This window comes from Canis lupus, chromosome 27 (assembly GCF_048164855.1).
Source record: "Canis lupus baileyi chromosome 27, mCanLup2.hap1, whole genome shotgun sequence".
Taxonomy (NCBI): domain Eukaryota; kingdom Metazoa; phylum Chordata; class Mammalia; order Carnivora; family Canidae; genus Canis; species Canis lupus.
This window is the reverse complement of record NC_132864.1, coordinates 18,566,725-18,587,276: the sequence shown is the minus strand read 5'-3', so window position 1 is coordinate 18,587,276 and position 20,552 is coordinate 18,566,725. Positions and strand designations below refer to the sequence as shown.

Here is a 20,552-nt window from a genome sequence, read left to right as displayed (position 1 = left end):
GGTCCACTTATACAGAGTTTTTTTTTTTTTTCAATAAACAGTCCTTTTGATTTGCTTACCATTGTCCCTTCTGTGGCTTACTTTATTGTAATACCATGATACATAATACGTAGAACACACACAATATGTATTAAACACCTCTTTATGTGATCAGTAAGGCTTTCAGTCAACAATAGGCTATGAGTAGTTAAGTTTTCAGGGAATCAAAGTTATACGCAGATTTTCAACTGCCCTGGGGATCATTGCCCCTAACCCCTCCACACTGTTCAAGGGTCAGCTGTAGTACATTTTATGCATTCACTCCTCTATTTGGAGATAAATTGGTTGGTTCAAACATTTGCTATTACAGTGTAGCTGTGGATACTCCTGTACTTCCTCATGCAACTCTGGGTAGTAGGAAGAGCACCTTTTCTAATCTAACAGGTTCTGTCAATTTGTCAAAAGAGTACGAGGTAACCGTGAGCTGCCTGGGAATAGCTTAGGCCACTTTGCAGGATCTCTGCAAGTGTGCAAGCATTGGCTGGACAGCCTCTTGGCAGCGCTGTAGTGGAGGGGGATGCTGGCCCTAAATAGTCATTAGAGTTCTTTCCAAGTGTGCGATCCTACAATCTCTCATCTCTCTGCAGTGGGACATCCACTTGATACAACTCATGCCAAGAGCCCCAGCTGCAGTGAGGAGGGAAAGCCATCTTTTCTACAGGTTTGGAGGAGCTGACACGGGCATTTTTGCAAAATCACATGTTTCTTGCTCCTCTTGTTGTGCTATATTTTATTCTAGCTGAAGACATCTTAGCTAAATCCCTGGTGTTTGGTCAGGGTTTGGAATGAGTAGGACTAGGTCCAAAGCCTGGGTCAGTACCAAGTAGCTGTATGATATTGGGCATGTCCTTGAATTTCTCCTTGCCTCAGTCTCTTCATCTGTAACATGGGCACATTCAAACCCTGATCAAAGCATCATCATACTTTGTTGATGGTTCCACCGGTTAATGGATGTCACACACTCTAATGGGGATAGGAAGAGGCAAGCTGGCTGTCCAAGAGCCCAGAGACAGGAAGGTTGGGAGCAGTCTTTGCCCTTGGGCAGAAGGAAGTTCAAGGTTTAGCCAATCCATCACACCCATTGCTGTGGCCAGCCTTTTGTTCAGCGTTTTATCTTTTTCAAAGCATATCCATTATCTCATTTGTTCATCAAAGGCCCCCGCAAGGAAGTCAAGTCGAGGATGGGCCCAAGGAGAGATGACTCAGGTATCTGAAAGTCAAGGCCAGAAGTTTCTCTGTCAAGCAGCCCACTGGGCTGAGTTTCTCCACTTTATCTTGGCTTGGGAGGAGGGTTAGGCTTTCCAGGCCAGGCCTGAAATACCCACAGAGAGGCTTCCTTTCCCCTGACGATGGACTGTGCTCCTCGGCCCAGCCAGATGGGCTGCAGATGTGAGTTCTGGGTTGCAAGAGAGGCCCAGGGAACAGGCGGGGCGCAGCCCCTTGCACGAGAGGTCAGGCTCCGAGCCGGGTCCCACGAGGCCATAGAAGCGTCATGCAGGGGTCCTGTAAGCTCAAGTTCACAGTCTGGGAAACAAGAAGGTGGTGCTGAAGATACTGTCATGCTTCCGTGATGCTGGTAGCTGCCTGTCCAAGAACATCCCGGGCAACAGCTCTCTCATCTTGGAGCTGCCAGGTCCGCTTGGACAGAAGCCACAACCTCGTGTCAGCCCTGCAGCCCAGCCAGCCCTGGAGCATCTGCGAGGTCACTAAACAGCTTCTCCTTCCAATGGATTAGGGCCTCCCTGCCCCGCCCTCTGCAGCCTGTTCCAGAATTCTGGGCCCCTTCCCTCAACTCATCCTCAAGAGCAGCCAATGCTGACTTTTACCCCAGCGGACCAGCTGCCATCATCAGCCCACTGAGCACGGGACCGCTTGGCTTTCTGCCTTGGAAGGGACAGTGCCCTGACCCCCGGAGAGATCTCGGGGCTTTGCTTCCGGACAGAGGTGAGGCTCAGCCAGGCTGCGGTTCCACCAGCCACGCTGCGTGACTTTGGAAAAGTCACATCACCTCTCTGACCTTAGCTTTCTTAGCGGTAGCAAGGAGGGAATCGATCCCTACCACTCAGGGCTGGTGGCAAGGTTCGAGAAAACATGCGTATGTGCCTAACACAGTGCCTGGTACATAGCCCCGTGCTTCCGAGGGGCTGTTGCTGTTCTGGGTAGCATCATTGCTGCTGTTCTTGGGAGCTGCCTGCCTTCTTTCCTCAGCCTCTCCGTTGGCTCCAGAGTCAGATAGACCTGCATTCTAATCCCAGCATCCCCTCAGAGCTGCGTGGCCTTGAACAGGTTTCTCAGCATCTCTGAGGCTGCCTCAGTTTCTCCATCTGTAAAGAGAGGTTCAGCAAGTGCACGTGACTTCCCCAGAGCCACCTACCAGGTAAGGACTTCCACCCAGAGCCATGTATGCCCGAGAGCCCTGATGGCTCAGCCCTTGAGCTGCCACATTTTAATCGTATTTGTATTTTCCTTAAGCAAAGCCACTCTGTTTCTTACACCTGGCCCGGAATGACGACTTATCTGAAAATGATCTCCTTCTTCAAAGTCTAAAGTCCTGTCTGAAAGTCCAGCCCTCCAGGCCCCCAGTTTACCCTGCCGGAAAAACAAAACAAAACAAAACAACCTAACAGAAACCGGGTAAGAGGTCTTTGGACTGTTTGGGGAATGATCACCCAGGGAGGGCTTGCAGGGGGGCCACCGAGATTCAGATTCGCCCAACTTGACTGAGGAAGGACCTTGAGAGAATGCGCACATCAAAGAGAGGCCTGGCTCCAAAGGCCATCTGCCCTCCCCCCAGCAGTCCGGCTAACTGGTTTGCTTGGGGACAAAGCCAGAGGCCACCATGTGAGGAGCTGGGGGTCGTGATGGCTGGGGTGAATGTGCAGCTCTGCAGCCTGGCCCCAACCCAGTGCTCACCCGTTCAGGCGCCCTGACTTGGGGGCCCCAGACACCCCCCCTCCCCAGGGCCCCGCGGATAGATTTCAAGGCACCTGTGACCTTGGTAGGTTAGAAAATACATCACATCTTTGTTGTCACTAACCTTGAACCGAAACATAGCATTTCTTTTCGTTATGAATACAGGCAACAGACCCTTGGCAGGATGGCCATCTCCTTGGCACCGATGGAAATCACAGATTGGCCTGCCCACCACCCCCACACTGGTGTCACAAAGACTTCAGCGTCCCTTAATCTCACGACACTTCCGCCATCCTGGTTGTTAGGGCCCCGTTGTTGCAAGAATTGCTGTAGAAATTCAAATATCTCTGTGTCAGTTGCTTATTTGATAACTGTATTTGGACCACACTGGTTTCCCTACTGACCCTATGTATTTGATTTTATGGATTTTGAAGCATGAGTCTGCGTTCTTTGTTTTGTTTTTATTTAAAGATTTTATTGATTGATTTATTCATGAGAGACGCAGAGAGAGAGAGGCAAACACATAGGCAGAGGGAGAAGCAGGCTCCCTGTGGGGACCCCAATGGAAGACTCGATCCTGGGGCCCCGGGATCATGACCTGAGCCGAAGGCAGATGCTCAACCCCTGAGCCACCCAGAGAGTGCCCCTGAGTTCTTTGTTTTGAAGAAACAAATCAGGAGGAGAATTTCTGGGTGAGACAGATATCTAGACCCAGGGTAGGCAAACTATCTGCTGCCTGTGATTGTAAATAAAGTTTATTGGAACACAGGCTTCAGCATACTGTTGAAAAGTTGACGGTGTACACAGATACGCACGCACACATGAGGTTAGGAACCCCTGTGGTGGCCTCAGTTTTCTTGTCAATGAAATAGTCATCAAGAGTGCCTGCCTTCTGGCAGATCCGAGATCACTTACATCAGTGCATGTGCGAGCACCACATTGGAGATACTCAGTTGATGCCCGCCTCCCCTTTCCTTCTTGACGGGCTGTGCTCTTCCAACCCAGGACCAAGAACCTGAGTGTTTGCCACCTGCTTTTTGCCGCCTCCCGGGCAGGGCCTCTTGCCACGCGCTGGCTCGCACCGGTCTCCAGGCATAAAACACCCCTCCCGCTTGCCATGACACATGTCCAGTGAGATGGAGGTTGACAAGGCCACAAATATTTGAACTATCCTTGGGATAACATGGGGCATTGACCCCAAAGTATGTGCTACATCGGCCGAAAGTTTATCCTAGAATAACAAACGTGACAGCTAGCAAAGTGAGCAGGGGAAAGGGTCCGATAAGATAAAAGGCACCCAGAGAGTCCAAAGGCACAGCCCCCTGCAGGGAGGAAGAAATTCAGGACCCAGCGTGGCATCAGGGGAGGCAAGGCCGTGGAGTCAAACAGTCCAATTTCTAGAAAGTTCCCGGCAACCAGCGCATGGTGCAGGTTGTATGTACAAACCCAGCTTTGTTTCTGTGTGACCCTGGGTAGTTGTGACAGCAAGGTGCTAAGCTTCCCATGTGGCTGAGAAAATTCAGAGGGAGCACTCTAGAGCATTTAATGTGTATTCACACGCTCGGAACAGAGTGAGCCTTCAGCAAAGGCTGCTCTCATTGCTCTCAACTCCTAACATCGTGATCCGGGCACGTGGAGTCTAGTTGTTAATCTCCCAGACTCAGTGGTCAGACCACCAGCTTTGCTAGTTAAAATTATGTGCCCTTGGGCTGCTTTATCTCTTTGTGCCTCTGCTTTTTACCACGCTCTGGGGCAGCATCCGCACCTTGTAGGGTAGTTGTGGGAATTAATTAAGATTGTATGTGAAAAAGGCTTAGGCCAGAGCCTGACCCGAAACAAACATAGAATAAATGTTGGTAATAACCATTACTCCCATCATCATCATCATCATCATTGCCATCATCATCATAGATCATCACAAAATGGACATGGAGGAAGGGGACCTTGGGAAGAAACAAATCAAGGGGAGAATTTCTGGGTGAGACAGATATCTAGAGGGGGGTAGGCAAGCTATCTGCTGCCTGTGCTTGTAAATAAAGTTTTATTGGAACACAGCCATGCCCATTAGTTTATTCATGGTCTACCACTGCTCTCATACGCAACAGCAGAGCTGAATACCCTCTGGCCCTTTAGGAAAAAATTTGTCATCCCCTGGTGTGGAGGAATGGTGGTATCTAAACAAGATGCTCCGAGAAGTTGCTAATGAGCTACTTGACATAAGTTAATTATTATTTTTCTGTGTTGATTAATTCATCCTGCTGGGACAAATACTATCCTTTCTTCTATCCCACCATCTATACATCTGTTCACTCATTTTTTTCAGTAAATATTCAGACATGGTACTAAGAGCTAGCAACGGAGAAATGATCTAAGTCTAGTAAGAGAGGTTGACAAGTTAATGGATAATTATGATTCAAGGTGGCAATCTGGGCTAGCCCACACCATGCTTTCTGTGCGTTAGAAAAAGACACCCTGTCTGAGAAGTCAGGGTTTGGCAAATTCATGACTCTCAGCCCCCGTTTGCCACTTTGGCCAGACTGTTTGTACTGTGCCCAACCTGCACAACCTCATGTGGTAGCCTGAATCTCTACAGTACGCAACTGGGATCTAAGGAGAACAAGTTACATCAGGGAGGAAACCAGCGTAAATGTGTCAAGTAAAGCTTCATAGAGGAGGGCATGGGAGCTGTCTTGAATGGGGAGAAAGTTGACAGGGAGACAAAAGGATACAGAGACAGAGAAGGCCTTCCTCCATGGAGAGAAGCACGTGAGAGGAGAGGGCTGTGTGGAAGGAGGTGAGGCAGGGTTTCGTGGGGTCTGGCACTGCAAAGAGGACATGTGACTACATCACAAATTTCTATCAGAATAATTTCAGCCCACCATTATCTTACCGGCTCCTCTCAATTTTATATTCTGACCATGCTCTGGGGCATATATTCAAATCTGTTCCACCCTCACCACCACCTTCTAGATCAGGCTACTGGGCCTCCACTTGGCAACTGCCAAAGCCATTTCTGTGGTCCCCACGCATCTCCTCTGCTTACAGTCAGGGACCATTCTGAAACCAGACTAATCATGATACCTCCTTGCACTAACACCTTCCATGGCTCCTCTGTGCTCACAGATCAGGACCCCAGACTCCTTAATGTGCTATCTAAGGGTGTTTCAGGCCCAATCTCAGCTTCCTTTGCCCACCCAAATGCTTCCCCAGAGACTCTGTTTCTCTAATCCCTCACACACTGGAACTTCTGTTTCTCTTCTTCCACATGAAATAGCCAAGTAAATACACATATATATGTATATGCACACACACACATATATATGGTGTGCATACGTATGTATTTATAACACTATATGGATACTTCTCTGTAGGAAAACACTATCATTATCTATGTATTTATCCATCCATATACTTATCCCTGCATACATACATACAGGCATACATGCATCCACCCATCCATCAATCCACTCATCCACCCATCGATCCATCCACTCATCCATCCATCCACTCATCCATCCATCCATCCATCCATCCATACACTCGTCCATCCATCCACTCATCGACCCATCCTTACATCCCTTACATATATAGGTATATATAGTGATTGCATATAAAAAGAAGTATAGGGATGCCTGGGTGACTTGACAGTTGAGCATCTGCCTTTGGCCCAGGGCATGATCCTGGAGTCCTGGGATTGAGTCCCACATCGAGCTCCCTGCATGGAGCCTGCTTCTCCCTCTGCCTGTGTCTCTGCCTCTCTCTGTGTGTGTGGCTCTCATGAATACATAAATAAAACCTTTTTTAAAAAATAAAGAAAAAGAAAAAGAAATATATAGATACAGACACAGACTTCATGCCACCTCACTTCAAAGAATCCCACCTAGAAACCTCTTAATCAGTCTTCCAGCTTCTGCCTTTGCCTCCTGCAACCTATTCTCCAAGAAGTAGCCAAAGGGGTCAGATCATGTCACTGCCCTGGTCAAAACCCTCCCACAACTCTCCAGCTACCTCAGAATGGAAGCTCCAAGCTGTTCCATGGTCTGCGAGGCCCTATAAAGAGGCCCTATAAATAAAGCCTAGACTGTATTATTCCTCCAACTTCATCTCTCACTGGCCTTCTTCCCCATTTCAGTCTGTCTCGCTTCCAGTAGCCTCAATGCAGTTCCTTGAACAGTCCGTGCACCCTTCCACCTCAGGAGCCTAGCGCTGGCTGTCTGCTCTGTCCGGAATACCCTCCCACAGAGATTTGTGTTACTGTCTCTCTTGACCTCTTAACCTCTTTTGGGACTGTTTTCAAATGTCACCTTCAGAGAGCCATCTTCTCTTATCACCCTATTTAAAATGTCAAACCACTTCCCAACTCTTTAAGTCTTTCTTTTATGTTTCTTTATTGCACATTTTAACCCACAACACAATTTAACCATTATTCTTTTATTTTATTTATTTTTTTTAAATTTTTATTTATTTATGATAGTCACAGAGAGAGAGAGAGGCGCAGAGACACAGGCAGAGGGAGAAGCAGGCTCCATGCACCGGGAGCCCGACGCGGGATTCGATCCCGGATCTCCAGGATCGCGCCCTGGGCCAAAGGCAGGCGCCAAACCGCTGTGCCACCCAGGAATCCCCCATTATTCTTTTAAAATCCATTTTCATTATCAAGAAAGTTCCCTGAGAGCAAGGATTTGTGCCTGCTTTATTTACTATTGTAATATTTCCAGCAACTACAATAATTCATGGCATATAATCGATGTTCAACTTGGACTTGGGAAATGAATGACTCACCTCCTTTACTATAATAGGTATACCTTTATTAATGCATCCGCAATCATTTTGATGTATTTCTTTTTCAGCCGAGTCATAGTATTAGTGTACACAGATGTTTCGGTTCTCTCAAATCTAATGGTTTTTGTTTCTCTGTGTGTGAGGTATCACTGCAATGTCTCAGAGAAAGTTTCTATGTTCCCAAAGCCCAACAGTGCAGACAGGGTTAACCCTGGGCCTTACCACCCACTGGGTGTCACAGAGATCCTCCTCCTATCCTAACTTGTTGACTTTCTGTCTTCCTCTGGATTTTCTGTAGTTTGTTTAACTTGGACCATGCTTTCTCTGTTTTCTCCCTCTTGTTTGCTGCCCTAGGCCTCTGGTTTGAAGTCGGCCGACCCGTGGCCTCGACACTGTCACCTCACCTCCAGCCACCGGCTATGTTCCACACGCCACCAACACTTTGGCCAGGGGGAGGGGACAGATGGCTCAATCATCTCACTGCAGGCCGGCACCCCGCCTGGATCAGCCTGATGGACGGCAGTATTGACAGTCTGGCTGACCCTTGCTCGACAGGCTGACATTTCCCCATATTTCACGGGCCGACATTGGATGTGCATCAAAGAGACTGCCGGGTCACCAAACAGCTAATTAAGGCAATAAAGAGACAGAAGGCCAAATTGCCCCTTTCCCCCTCGGGAGCCCGACATCCCTTGTAGGGAACCTGGTGCTTCTCTTTTCTCTGAAGGTACATTTCAAGGGGTTTTTGGGAATGATCCCAGCCAACCCTGGAATCAGAAAAAGGGACAAGGCGAAAATCCATGTTATCTGGATAACATCTCCCCCACCCCCACCTCTGGATCCAGCCCTGCCTCCGTGATTGTTGGGTTTTTAGGAGTCCAATCTGACTTGCGCAAGGTTGAGTCCCCAAGGCTCAGTCCTCCGGGAGGACTGTTTGGATAGAGCCACTTGGACTCCAATGGCATTGATCATTACCAGGTCTACGTGACTGCGGGCCACGGCCAGTGAGATTGAAGGCGTCCGGTGGCCCAGCTCACCTTGATCACCCTGGCAGTAAGATAAACACCCGAATATGGAGCGGGACGCTCCCGGCCACGTGTCCCAGCCCCACCACGTGCTAGCTGTGTGGCCTTGGCCTAGTTTCTTGACTATTCTGAGCTGTGGTTTCATCATCTCTAAATAGCAGGTGCAGCTAGTGTCAACTTTGGAGGGTTGCTGCAAAGACTGAACCGGTGGGTTGGTTGATTCTTGACTCCAGCTTCACAATAGAATCACCGGAGGTGCTTCTGGAACATATCTTTGTCCAAGCCCAGCCAAGACAAACCAATTGAGAATCTCTGGCTTTGGGTCGTGGGTGTCCTGTATGTTTTTCAAAAATCTCTTCGGATGATTATTGTGTGCGGTTCAAGGCTAAAAATCACCACGATTGCTAGGCTCTCCCCAGGGCCGGTGCACAGCGGGGACTTTGGGAAGGTCAATCTTACTTTCCTCTCCCTGTACCTGTTTGTTTGTTTGGTTTTTTTCCCTAAACCTCTCCTGTACCTGCCTTAAGGGAAATACGTGGGACACATGACTTTGAGCAGCCAATTTCCCAGGCATCCAGTAAAGAGAGTTGGAACATGGTTTTCAACTGGAGGACTTTCACTGGCAAGCTATGACTGGGATTCGGGTTCTCTCTCCTCCACAAAGACTGTCCCAGCTCAGCCTTTTCCAGAGTCCTGTGTGGGCCCCGCTCAGTACTATTTTTCGACATAGCTCAAAGAAGCTGCTCACTTCAAATCACAGGTGGCCTCAGGGGCCCACGGCGCCTACTCCAGATGTCACAGTGGCCCTACAGCACTGCTGTGGGGACCTGACTCACACCCAGCTGTGTTAGGTGGGCAACTGGACAGAAGTCCCGTTTGGACCAGACTGCAAAAAAGTGAGGGTGACCTATTTGCCAATAGGTCTTGCACGTGCTCCAGACTGTCCATCAGAGCCATGGGGGTTGACCACCTATTTTCAAGTGTCTGGAAGATTTCCACCCGGGGGACCCGGGCTGGGTGACGACCTCCAATGAAATGATGAAGCCACCTGTTGCTTCCCCGGCCAAGTACTGCTTACATGTCTGCCTGTCTGCCTGTGTGCAGGCACACGAGGATCTGTATGCACACATAGTCTCATCCAAGGGTGATTGTGTGTGAGTGCATACACAGGCGTGTGCACGCATGGATATTCATGTTGCAGACATTTATGTAAGTGCATGCGTGTTGCTTTTAGAGTAGAAATTAAAGCTCACTGAAGTGCTACAACAATGGTATTGTAGAGATTCATTCAGGATCTACCTTTATGACCTGTTCCACAGACTTGGGCCACTTACTTCCCCTCTCTGAAACCTAGTTTCTTCATCTGTAAAATGGGCGTGTCGATGACACCTCTCCCATAATGTTGTGAGGATGAAGGGATTCACTGCACAGCAAGTACTTAGGATGGGACACCTGAGTGGCTCAATGGTTGATCTTGGGGTCCCGGGATTGTGTCCCAATCAGGCTCCCTGCATGGAGCCTGCTTCTCCCTCTGCCAGTGTCTCTGCCTCTCTCTCTGTGTGTCTCTCATGAATAAATAAATAAAATCATTAAAAAAGAAAAGAAAAGAAAAGAAAAGAAAAGAAAAGAAAAGAAAAGAAAAGAAAAAAGAAGAGAAAAGAAAAGAAAAAAGAAAGTGCTTAGGATAAGGTCTATACATAGTTAGAGCTCCATGAAGATAGCAATTATGTAACACATTTTAATTGGCTGTCTCCTGCGTGTCAGACCACAGGTGGTCCTGAAAGGTAAATAAGGAGGAAGACAGAGGCTCTGGCTTTGCCATTCTCCCGGCACAGTCCAGGAGCCGGGTACATACAGAGAGCAACAGTATTTATGAAGAGTCTACTGTGTGTCAGCACTGTTATAAGATCTTGAGACACATGGGTAAGCAAAACACACAAAGTTTCTTGCCCTCTGGGAGCTTATATTTTTGCAGGGAGAGATAAACATGCACTAGGAAAAATAAATAGGTAAAATATATGTTAGAAGGTGATGAGTGGTGGGGGAGGAGAAGGATTAGAAACTGTAAGAGAATAAAAGATTCTCTGGGAGTATAGCGGGTTGTGCGGCTGTCCCTGAAGACATGTCCAACCAGGACCTGTGAATGTGACCTTAGGTAGAAAAAAAGGTCTTTGCAGATGTAATGAAGTTAAGGTTCTCAAGATGAGATCATGCTGAGTTTTCTGGGTAGGCCCTAAATCCAATAGCAAGTGTCCTTATAAGAAAAGGGAAGGGGAGAAGACATAGGGGAGGAAGGAAAGCAAAGAGAAAGTGCACCACTCTTCTCTCGGGGTCGGAGTTGGGGGGCAGAGATGGCAGCAGATGGTTCCTGGATCGTAGCTGACCACCACCAGCCCCCTTCAGCTTCCTGATTGAAGCAGGGGGCAGAGACCATTTCTTCCAGCGAGCAGACAGGAAAGCTAAGAAAGTAGGCAAATCGTGATTTCCTCAAAGACCTCCTGGGGGTTTGTCAACTGATTGAGAAACCTAAAACAGATGAAGAACCCAAGTTTTAGGATCCATCACTGGTCTATCGCTTACCACGTGTAGCTTTGAGAAAATCCCTTCCCCTCTGTGCATCTGTCCTTATCTGTAAAATGGAGGGAATACTGTCGCACATGTACAGAGCCTACAGATTTAGAAGGATGATCTAGTGAGTCAGGTTTGCGTGGCACTTAGCACAGTGTCCTGTTCGTGGCAAGCACTCCACAAGTGGCAGTTAAATTTATTTTGCGCACTTGTTCAGGCTGACAAATGTATACGTGAAGGTGAATGCATGTGTGTATAAACACAGTCTCATCTAAAGGTGTTCATCTGATATATATGAATACACAGGCATGCATGTGTAGATTGCATACAATGTGTATGTGTATGTATGTTGTATACGTGTGTGGATTCATAGGCTACAGATGAAACCTGCCTGGGCAAGAGGCATGGTCCCTGTGGATCCCAGTTGTCTACTTCCTAATTACCTCCTGCCCCCGCCCTGCACACCAGAGGTTCTCAGCCAAAGGTGACACATGTATGTATGTATGCAAGCGTGTATATGGATGCTTGTCAATTCATGTTCCATGCATGTTATATATGTGCATGCATGTTGTGTGTATGTGTGTACGTTGTATATACATGTGTATGTGTGGGTGTGTGGATGCACCTAAACACCGTCTCATCTAAAGATGATTATTTATATGTGTGTGTGCATGTATTGCATGCATATGTAAATGCATATGCACATTGCATATGTATACATACATATACATATAAACTCATCTGAAGATGTTACATATATGCACATGTGTGTTCCTGTATTTATGCATCTATGTGCGTGCATACTATATGCATGCATGTGTGTACAGTGTGCATATGTGTATGTATGTGAGTGCATTATGCTCGCATGTTTGCGTACATGTGTACATACACGTGTGGCATGAGCACCTGTGTGTATGTGCACGTATGTACACACACGTGCGCACAAAGTGCTTCCTCAAGCCGCCTTTCTCACCAGGAGCAATAAGAAATGTTCCTCAGGCCTGCAGGACTTCCAGCTCACCTGGCATGGCAAGCACTTGGTACGTTTGAACCCCAGAGCCCACACATGTCTGCCATGGGGAGGAGCCCCCTGAATCCCACAGCGGGCTGGAGAATACTTAGCAACCTCAGCAGAGAAACCCAAGATAAAATGGGTTAAAATATTTGATTTTTTTGCAGCTCTATAACATTACATTCTGCCTTTGGTTCCTCTTTCCCTCCCTCCATCACCCTCTTTTCCTGCCTCCTGATGAAAAATATGCTCCGGCTTAATAGAATTACTCCCAGACCATCAATGCAAACGCTGTTTCAGGGCAATCTCATTCAAACAAATGTATTTTTATTTGAACAGTGTTACTTGAAAAATTAAATCGCGGTATCTGTGCCCTGTGCCCTCCCCCCAGCCGTCCATACAGCCCTTACAAAGACAAGGAGAGGAGAGCATAGCAGAGTTGGACATTTTTTAAAAAATGAATTTGATCTGATTTAATGATTCCTCTCTGCATTAATTAACAGTGAAACCAGCCAATACGTTGTGTCAATCATAGACGTATCCACGGGCATCCATTTATTTTTGGAACTGACTGTATGTATTGCTTTTCAGGCTTATTGTGTTTGAAAAGTTCAGAGCACGATGAGCGGAGCTGGTAGGGACGTGGGGACTGGGCACGTATACTTGTGTGCAGGTGGGGGCTTTGGGGAGTATCTATGCCCAAGTGGAATAGGGGAAGCTGCCCAGAGGGAACCATAGACACAGGGCTCAGATCCCGGCGGAATACTCAGTAACTGCTCGATTAGGGGCAGGTCCTGTCACCTGTTCCTGCCTCCCTTCCCTCCTCTGTAAATTGGGGAGAGCAACTGTCACTGGCAAGAAACCCCGTGAGGGTTCCGTGACTGTAGATGCTGGGTACAAAGCTTGCCAGGGGTTGGAGATGAAAAGGCGTCACCTCCTGCATCTCAGAAGCCAGAGGTAGATTCTCAGGAAGTGAGAAAGCAGTAGGAAGGCTGTCTGTTCTGGAGGCTTTGTACCTCGGTCATGTCCCAGAGTCATGACCGGTGTCATGGGTGTGTGAGGAGCACTGTCCCATGGCTCACCCAGGGACTGTGCTCTGAGGGGTCCTCACCTGGCTTAACACGCTCCTCTTGGCACCTTAAAATTCTTAATAGCTTTATCTTTGTGTTTGGTACTGGAAGTCCGATGGGACAACAAGCAAGGGAGATAGAGCAGAGGAGATGTGCGTGATACTCAGCCCTCCTCCCCCATTTCTTGTCTCTGCATTTGAATGTATCCTTTGCCGATATCCAGGCTGGGTTTTCTTTTAAGAACAAGGACCCTACATTTTCATTTTGAACCAGCCCTTCCAATTATGCAGCCGGTCCTGCACAGAGAAGCTGGTTTCGGGTGATGCTCTATTTAAAGGAGCCGTACTACTATGTTAAATGTGATTATAGAGAAGGCCAGAAACACCGCGGAGCAGCGCATATGGGTTGAGCATCACCCATCACATGTATCATCTCATTGGAACCTTGGAAGTTTTCTAAAGTAGGTATTTGATTCTCACTTCGTAGGTGAGGGAGTGGAGGTTTGAAAGCCCTCGGTACATGCTTAGGATCACATGGTTAGGGAAAGAAGGCTCCGGATGAAACCTGTCTGGGCAAGAGGCATGGTCCCTGTTGATCCCAATTGCCTACTTCCTAGTTACCTCCTGCTCCCGCCCTGCACACCAGAGGTTCTCAGTGAGTGTTGATGGATTTGGAAGGAAAGAAAATGAGCTCACTCTAGGTGTGACAATTAAGCAGTTGGTATTGGAAGTCCCTCTTAGGCAGGTGTCTACACTTCCAGGAACTGGGGTCTGAGCTAAGTGTCGGGCACCATATGCCAATTGAGAATCACGAAAGGGCCAGGCTGGTCGATGAGTGGGAAATGGATGGGTTGAATGCTGAGAGATCCCCTAACTGTTCAAGCCATAAAAGAGAGCAGATGGTTGTGTTGAATGAAAGTGGTGAGGGGTTTTTTTCCTTTATGATTTCAAATGAGGCATTGCTTTCACTTACTGCCTTTTATTTGAAAGACACAATTTATGTATTTACATAAATTGGAATAATTTTCTTGAAAATTCACAGGGAATAATAACAGGTTTGTTGTTTGATCTTTCTGATCACTAGAACAATGTCACCTTTCTCTGTAAATATTGTTGAAATCAGAACATCTATGAATCTCATACAGCAATAACTGCTCTGTTTTCCCCATAGAAAGTTCTAGTTTGGGGAACAATCTTTGGGAGATTGTACCCCAAGAGACAAAAGAACAGGTCTAGGTACAAAATGTGAAGTTATGGAGTCCGGTGATAATTAACTTCATTTAGCATCTAATATGTGCCAGGATGTTAGACTTTATCTTTAAAGACTTGTATCTCACTTATTCCCAACGATGGCCATAGGTTAATGAACTTCTCCAATGAAGAGATGGAAGCCCAGGGAGGATAAGTAACCTGCCCATCATCACACAGCTAGAGAGGGGAGACCCAGAGCCTCCTGGACAGCTCTTTTAGGTTCCAGAACCAACGTTCTTAGCCACTACTCACTCTGAATTTACCCTTCGAAGGGAACAAAGGGTGACTTTCCTGGAGGAAGAAATAAATGATGGTATTACCATTCCTATGGGAGAATAATTTTTCCCAACCAGCGAATTATTTTAATTGCAGAAACAATTGTTATTCACTAAGATGTCTCCTCTGGATTGATGAGTTTCCTCAGCATTTTCCTCCCCCTCCCTCCCCCCATGACTCTCTGAGTTACCTACCCTGTTGTGCCCATCTCCCAACAGTGGGAGCAAATACGCCTCCCTGAAGTATGTCTTCTGGCACGTTCTGAGCATAGCAAGAATAAAGTTGACTTGGAATCCAATAGACCTGGATTTGAATTCAAAACCTTTTTCTCATAAATCACAAAAACTTGGGCAGTGTAGATCACCTCCCTGTGCCTCAGTTACCTCATTTTTAATAGAAGTAAGAGGAATCTGTACTGGATGCTGTGATATGCTACCCATTCCCCTTTTTGGGAATGAAAGATCTATTATCTCAGCTGCCAGGAGTGCTGCCATCTGCTAGACCTCAGCTGTTGATCTCTTTGGGGTGGCCTCAGCTGTGAAAAGAGCTAGCTCACCCAAGGGCGCCCGCCTTTCCAGGGCAGCTGTGTCCCTCACCACAGTGGCAGAGACTCTGAAGGGTTATCCTGTCTAGGACTCCCCGCGGGGTTGACTGAGGCCTTTGCTCAGACTATGTCAACTCAGCTTCTCCCTCCACCCAATCCTCCTTGTTGTTTGATCTTTCTCATCAGTAGAGCACTGTTATTTCAGTCCCGCAGGCATCGATTCTGAAAGCCTCCTCATAGACCTCCTGCTTGCTAATCTCCACCCAGGGAATCTGCCTCCTGGGGAGTCTGCTCCGTGACAGAAGCCCTTAAAGTAAGTCCTAATTCATTGTTGGCTGTTAGTATTAATTTTGGGAAATGTACATTTAATGGCCTCCTTCTGTGTGCTGGGTACAGTTGTAGGCACAAACAGTAAGAGGGAAGATTTAATAGATTCAAAGTTCTTGAAAGGGTGACTCAAATAAGCCAAAATGTAGTTATGGGTTCCTCACTAGGACCTATGTTAAAGGACATCACATGCTGGATTCACTGAACCTGAGTTCCCTTCCATCTTGTCCAAACTAGTCAACTTAGAAAGAGGAAAGTACAGGTTCAGACAAGGCAGCAAGGCGTGACTTGCCCAGAGACACACAGGAATTGGCACTAGTTGTGCAAAAGAGAAAGTCCTCTGATTCCCAAGCCTGTTCTCCCCATGTGTGGTCTCTATGCTTACCTGTGTCCCAAGAAAGTTTCTCCAATGTCCTTCCAAGGATGACTGTGCTAGAAATGATGCTTCATCATAGGTTCTGTAATTCTAGCAACCAGGGACAGTGCCTGAGGATGAATTTTGCCAAGCCCAAAGTGCCTTTTTCCATTGTTGTCATTACCATCATAACCACTACCACCACCATAGTCATCATGACTTTCACCATCACCATCATCATCATCACCACCACAACCATCACCACCACCACTATCACCACCTCACCATGATCACCCTATGACCATATTCATCACCATCATCCCTACCATTATCATCATCATCATCACCTTAACCATCATCATAATCACCACCACCATCGCCATCATCACCTTCATCTTCATCATCACCACCAACACTATTATCACTGAGGTCATCACTAGCTCATCATCTCCATCATATATCAAGCAAGCACTTTTATTTAAGACATCACCTCATATAACCCTCTTCACAATCTATAACATTGCAAAACCTTTTTAGAAGTTGAGAAAGCAGATGCTCAAAGAGGCTGTGTAACCCAAGTCGCACAGCAAAAAAACAAAACAAAACAAAACAACCAAACAAAAAAACAAAAAACAAAACAAACAAACAAACAAAAACAGAGCTGAACTTCAGACCCAGGTTGGCCAGGCTGTAGGGCTCTTCTCTTAACCAGTAACTGTCTTAACCAGGACAGTTACACTGTCTTCTCTTTTGTCTTTTCTTTATCTTAACCAAATAGGAGAATGTCAGATAATAGACCTACAGAAGGGACCCTTAAGGGATATATGGAGGTGTCTGAGTGATGAATTAGATGCCAAGAGAATCCCATATCATGCTTTTCTTACTATCTAGCTCTGAATTTGCATCCATAGATAGCAAGTTCTGAGAGTAACAAGAACAAAGTAGACTTGAATTCTAGCACTGAATAAGGGATCCTGGGTCATTTATATCAGTTCCTTTTCCTCAGTTACCTCTCTTACACACAGGAATGACCTTATCTGGTGTGGATATAACAGTAGTGTGTGCTGTGATGTGCCATCAAGCCCTTCTATTTTCTTCCCTAGATCCCAAATCTCTACTACTTAAGAAACAATAAGAATATTTTTAAAATCATGGTCTCATGAACTTACTCCAAACACATTCACTGAGCTTACCATGTCAACTGAAGAGCTAGAAGAAAAGGTGAGCTCTGAAGTCAGAATTGAAGACTGGGGGACCAGGTGTCATTATACAGGAGAAGGAGCATCATCCTGGGAAGGGGTCTGGGATGTAGAGAGGCTCATTGTGCATGGTATCTTGGGATACCAAGGAATCTAATAGAAGCTTCATAGAAACATCAAGATAAGATGCTGGGTAGGGACCAATTTATTGCTGGGCTTGAGTGTTCCTCTAAGAGCCTTTCACTTTGCTCTGCACATCTTGGTATATTTGGACTAGGCAAGTGTGATAATATGATCTCAGTCAAAAGGTCTAGAGTGTTACACTACCCCAGAGTGTGTCGTGCCGAATGCAGGAGGACATAAAGCTCCTAGTTGTCAATGGTAGAGCAGTGGACATTGCCAATGTTCCCTCAATCTGGTTATAGGTTTTGCAGGCCTTCTTCCCATCTTCAGCATGATTCTATTTCTAAGGACTGCCCTTCCCACCTTTCTAGCACGACTAGCCCTCATGCCCCCAAGCCCCCGTGTCTACTGGGAGGAGAGCGCAGGACATGTCTGGGAGCTCTGTCCCTCTTGCAGCCCTCAACCAATCATGTCTATTTGGTGTAGGAATGTGACAATCCCTACCTCAGGTAGGGGACAAACTTTGAGATAGCTTCCACCCAGAGCTCCCTTGGGGGATCAAGATGAAGCTCTCTTCTGCTGGGCTTCACATTGTCTTGGCCTCTTTCCCTTCCTTGCCCCATTTTCTCTGCTCTGAGATCATTTCCCAGACAAATTATCCGAATGCAAATTTTTTTTTTTTTAGATTTTATTTATTTATTTATGAGAGAGAGAGAGAGAGAGAGGCAGAGACACAGGCAGAGGGAGAAGCAAGCTCCATGCAGGGAGCCCGATGTGGGACTCATTCCCAGGTCTCCAGGATCAGGTCCTGGGCTGAAGGCGGCGCTAAACCGCTGAGCCACCCAGGCTGCCCTGAACGCATATTTCATCTCAGTGTCTGCTCCTGGGGAACCTCATCTTAGAAAGTTAAGAATGAGTCATTGTTTTAGGAAAATCAATCAGGAAACAGAATGAAAGATGCACTGATGTAAAAGAGGTTGGAGAAAAGAAGATGGGTCTGACCTTATGCAATATTAGAGAACTATAAGAGGGCCCTGGATTTTTCTCAAGACATTCAGGACTTGGCATAATTTGACACCCTCCTACCTTCCCAGTCACATCCCCAAAACCTCTCTGTCAACTGAGACTGTGCTGTGACCCTTCCAATCTTTGTGGCTTTGCTTATTCTCTTCCACCTACTTGGCATCTTTTGTCCTCTTCTCTACCTGGCAAACTCCTATTCACCCTTCAAGATCCAAATCAAATGTGCCCCTCCCTGAAATGCTCCCTGCAGTTCAAGGGGAACAATACACCAACCACTCCGCAGTATTCCCTTCAGACATGGCCTCATATCCTCTCATGGCTGGCTGATACTGTGTTTTGCTGCTTTACTTTCCCCCCTTAGGTTTGTCCATCCCTGAAGGCAGGGGCCATGTTTTACTCATCTTTGTAAGGGCAAAAGGGAGAGTAAACACATATTGTGACAAATGTTCCGGACACGACTGCAATTGCTTTGCCTATGAATGTCTAACTTAACCAAACTCTTACAACTGCCATTAGGTGAAAGAATATTCCACAGCAAGTGAGATACTGGGTGCTCTGAAGCAAGTGAGCAACAGAACCCCTGCTCCAGAGCACTATGTCCTAGGCCAGAGCTCACAAACTATGGCCCACGGGCCAAATCCCACTGCCACCTGCTTCTGTAAATACAGTTTGATTGGAACTTTATTGGAGCACGCCCATTCATTTACATACGGCCTGTGGCTGCTTTCCTGGCACAATGGCAAAGCTTGGTAGCTACAAAAAAGACCAAAAGGACCACAATGCCCCAAATATTTCCCAGCTGGCCCTTTACAGAAAGCATTTGACCATTTCCATATATGCCCCTCTCTGAAGGCCTCACATGTGTACCTCCCAGATTACTTCCACTCTGTGGATGAAGAAACTGAGATCTGCAGGGGTGGGGGGGAGGGGGTGGAAGTAATGGGTCCATATTTAGCAATCAAGATAATGGCAAAGCAAGGATTTCTCAAGGCCATGCACCCCAAAATGCATACCTGGGCTTCATCATTGTGCCAAGGGACACTTGGGCAGCCAAGCAGCTGCCTCTCTGAGGAAAGAGGGCTTGTGAGTCTGCAAGGCGAGTGGAACAAAGTGAATGAGGCCTCCATGCCTGCCTTGTCCTCTCCCACTGGGTCAGATAGCCACTTAAGATGAACAGCCCCTACCCTCCCACAGCGGGGTCCGTGATCTCTCTCAGCTGGAGCTATGTCGAGGAGTGGAAGGCCATCCATCTTCATGGGAAGTGATCTCTCCCAGCGGGACATGGCCTCCCCAGCCACTGAAGCAATAGGACCCTGACAGGCGTGATGCATTCTCCACGGGTCACCATCACGGTCCAGGGCTGGGCTCCTGTGTAGGAAGTCCTGGAATCCAGATGACTGGGGACAGGGAAACACCGGGCAATCATTCTTAATGAGCAGGACAGGGTCACTTCTGTGCAGGTACTAGGATGGGGCAGTGGGATGGAAAGTACCAGGCCATCAAGGGCAGCTTCTCATTATATCATAACTCAGAGTCTATGGTCGGCCAGACTCCATCCTTGGGGCTTTGCACATAGTAACACTTATAGCTCCTCCCAACCCCATAAGGTAGGACTATTATTATCCCATTTTACAGATAAGAACGAGAGGGGTAAGTACTTCATCCAAGGCCACATAGAGAGTAAGGAGCAGAATGAGAACGCCAGCCCACAGAGCCTGGCTTTGAACCTGCAGCCTGTGCTGCTTCTGGGTACAGCCTGTTGCTGCTGAGGATGGAGCTGAGCAAAGTACGGAAGGCAAAAATCTGCACACCCTAACCCTACATTGCAACTACATTTTGTCTCATATTTTCTGGAAGGGTTTTACTGCTTACGAAAATCAGAAGGAGGGGCACCTGGGTGGCTCAGCGGTTGAGCATCTGCCTTTGGCTCAGGTCATGATCCCGGGACCGAGTCCCGCATCCAGATCCCTGCAGGGAGACTGCTTCTCCCTCTGCCTATGTCTCTGCCTCTCTCTCTCATGAAAAAAATAAATAAAAATTAAAAAA

At 47.1% G+C, this 20,552-nt stretch overlaps 2 long non-coding RNA genes across 2 annotated transcripts in view; one reads left to right on the top strand and one right to left on the bottom strand.

Annotated features, from left to right (window-relative positions):
* The window catches only part of LOC140619354 (uncharacterized), a 383,332-nt gene that overhangs the window by 66,241 nt on the left and 296,539 nt on the right, over window positions 1-20,552 (bottom strand). The window lies entirely within an intron of this gene.
* On the top strand, window positions 1,316-3,391 carry LOC140619351 (uncharacterized). The gene is made up of 3 exons (XR_012019227.1): window positions 1,316-2,416; window positions 2,512-2,673; window positions 3,118-3,391. It is a non-coding gene; the product is annotated as an uncharacterized lncRNA (long non-coding RNA).